The sequence below is a fragment of the Geospiza fortis genome, unplaced genomic scaffold, assembly GCF_000277835.1.
Source record: "Geospiza fortis unplaced genomic scaffold, GeoFor_1.0 scaffold206, whole genome shotgun sequence".
Taxonomy (NCBI): Eukaryota; Metazoa; Chordata; class Aves; order Passeriformes; family Thraupidae; genus Geospiza; species Geospiza fortis.
This window is the reverse complement of record NW_005054311.1, coordinates 6,707,818-6,710,827: the sequence shown is the minus strand read 5'-3', so window position 1 is coordinate 6,710,827 and position 3,010 is coordinate 6,707,818. Positions and strand designations below refer to the sequence as shown.

The following is a 3,010-nucleotide window of genomic DNA, read 5'->3' as shown; positions in this document are numbered from 1 at the left end:
CAGCCGGGGAGCCGCTCTCTTGTGGGGAAGGGCTGCAGTCACGATTTGCCTACTTTTAGCATCCAGGGGGCTAATGAGGTGTCTCAAACTAAACACCATCAGCTTTTCTCTTAGAAGCCTCACGGCGAAGGGGGAAAAAGGCTTTTTTCTGGCTTTGGGCGATTTGTATTCCATACCTGGCCGCTGTTAGAGAACAGCTATCGTGCTTATCCGGGTTTGCCCAGCCCTGGTGCTAAAGCAAGAACATCTGTGATTGATCTAGCAAAAAGAAGGCAAAAGTAATTCAAAGAAATAAAAGTGGTTTGGTTTGTGTTGTGGGGTTTGTTATGGGCTAAATTCACTTCTCCATTTTATTTAGTAACCTGTATTTGAAAAGTATCCGTGCGTGGATGCTTACAGGTCCCATTTGGCTTGTGTTTGGTACGGCTGATTCTTCTACAGGTGTGTCTGGCCAAGGCTGTGGGCAGGGAACGGAGCTCTTCTGGCTGTGATCCAAACCACCAAGGTGCAAAGCAGCTCCAGCCCTGGCTCAGCGCGGTGCTGTGAGGGAGCCAGCGAGCCCTGTTGGAGGGTCGGACAGTAAATCACTTCCACGTAACTACTTCGTTTCCTGGTCTGAACTGGTGATTTGTGTTTGACTGCTCAGCTCTCACACAACACAACTCTGTAATTGTGCCTTTGGCTCTTTTTATGTTTTAGATCAGGGACTTGGTATCATTTTATGTCTTTGAAAAGATTTCTGACCCTTTTTGTGCATAGCATCTTTTCCACAATTTTGAAACACAGACACAAGATAAAGGACAATATCTGTTGTCCTTTAGAGTCCTGTGGACTTATCCATATTTATTAAAAAAGAAAATTGCCAGCGCTGCAAGCATAACACTAGATAACGATATGACCCTATTCCTAGCTCTTCAGGAAATTGGTTTCCAACACAGTCTCATATTTTCTAAAATGACATCTTATATAACATCAAGTGTTTCAGGAGAGAACTGAAGGCTTAAACCTGCCATGGTACAAAAACATCTGAATGATGGTGTGGACTTGAAATAAATGCTAGTCATTCTTGATCAAAGTGGTGTAGAGCACACTTGAGATTTCTTGTTTTGTTTTTCTCCCAAACTTTTAATTTTCTTACAACACCTTTTGTTCTTTTTCAGGTAATAAGTTTTTCTTTTACTTCTCAATAGCTGTATTCTAAACTCTGGGAACAACTGCTTTCTTTTACATTTTGATGGAGTACTGAGGGCAAATATGGTTGTAGCCTCCCCAAGACTCTACACTGCTACAGGAGAGTTCTGGATCATGAGCAGAAACATCCACCAAAGTTCAGTAATACTAGACAGGAGTGCATTCCTTTTCCCTCTTCCCCCTGTTATTCCCACTTATTGACTACTTAATGAATACTGCCGTAATGTAAATTAACTGTCACCAGCATCTGACAGATACAAATCTGTGATTCACGTCAGAAACGCACTAGAAGGACATGAACACTTGGACGCACACGCAGTTTACAATCTGACAATTTGTGTCACTTAATTTCAAAGACAGCTGCCTGTTGTCTTCAACACAATAACAGATCAGACATTCCAGGAATGACATTCTCATTCGAAACAGCGTTAGTAACAGAGGTTAATGATTAATTTTGAAGATTGTAGCCTATAAAAAAAAAAAAGAATCATTGAGTTTAAAAGTGTCAAAAATAGTTTAAAGATAATTTCTTACACTTAGTCACTTAGTGGACAAATCATGTGAGCTTTGCAATGCCTTTCTGCAGACAGAAGTCCTGTTCCTAATCTAACACTTTGTTTTACTGCTTGCATTTTGTTTTCATTCGAGAAGCAGCATTAGTGGGTGGTGCTAGTGACAGCACTGTCTAGCTCTCCCAATTCTCCTCCTCAGGTGCTTCCAGTTTTAAGCATGGAAACCACTGCTCTGCTTCTGGAATCCTGTGCTAGACAAACAGAGAGCATGTTGTAATGTTTTTAATGTAACACTGCACTAGCATGCTGCAGACTAATATCTTTAAAGACACCTTGAGGAGTTCGTCAAACATCATAGCCTGGAGCTTAATTGTGCTTTTTAATTATGTTAAGACAATTTGAATGAGCCAGTATGATAGATTGCAACCACACCTTTGGCATGCCAACACATACCTCTGAGGGAGCACACTGTGCAATGCTCAGCAGTAGAACATTTTGCATATGATCCTCATCAGCCCACAAAAGCAGCAGCCTATCACCCCACAAAGAGCATCCCTGGTGGTGCAGGGTGTGAGGACCACCCACTGGCCATGGCAGTCTCATGTTTCCACTTGAGTTATCACTTAAGTTACCACTGTTCAACTCTGCCTTTGAACCTGTAAAGCATTTGAGGTATGAAGGACAAGAGTAATGCCTAATGGACTATATTTCTAACTCCATAACTTAGTCAGTGGTCAAGGGGAAGGAAGTGATTCATATCCTCACAGTATTATGAACATGTCAATTTGGTCCTTGTGTTGTTTCCAGAATTCACTCCAGGACGTGACACTTGCTTCTCTGTCCATGATCTTCCATGAGCTTAGGTCCTATGACTGGTGACAGGTTCCTACACAGAATGTAAGCCAGCTTTCCCTCATCCAGCTCTTCACTTTAATTGTTCCTATCTGAAGTAGCTTTTGTGGGAGACAGCATTACTTACTAGCACAGTGCTGTGCCAAAGTTCTCAGGCAAAAGTGCTGCTCTGCACACTCTGACATCCTGTCAAGGATGGCTGGTTTGAGCCTTTATGTGTAGTTAAACCTCCCACTGTGGATGCTGACCTCTTAGCTTTGATGAGAATTATATGAAACATACTAATGACTGTACTAAGCATATCTTATGCTACCTGTGCCGTGGCTTGTTTGAAAAAGCTGTCAGTCAGCCTCAGTTTGATGGAGCAGCTGGCACCTTAGCTAAGATGTGTGTGTTCCCTGCCCTGTATAAAGCAAAACGAGATCTTAATGGTTTAAATTATGCTTTTGCTAATC

At 42.0% G+C, this 3,010-nt stretch overlaps 1 protein-coding gene across 1 annotated transcript in view; it reads left to right on the top strand.

Annotated features, from left to right (window-relative positions):
- The window catches only part of ELP2 (elongator acetyltransferase complex subunit 2), a 93,633-nt gene that overhangs the window by 8,333 nt on the left and 82,290 nt on the right, over positions 1 to 3,010 (top strand). The window lies entirely within an intron of this gene.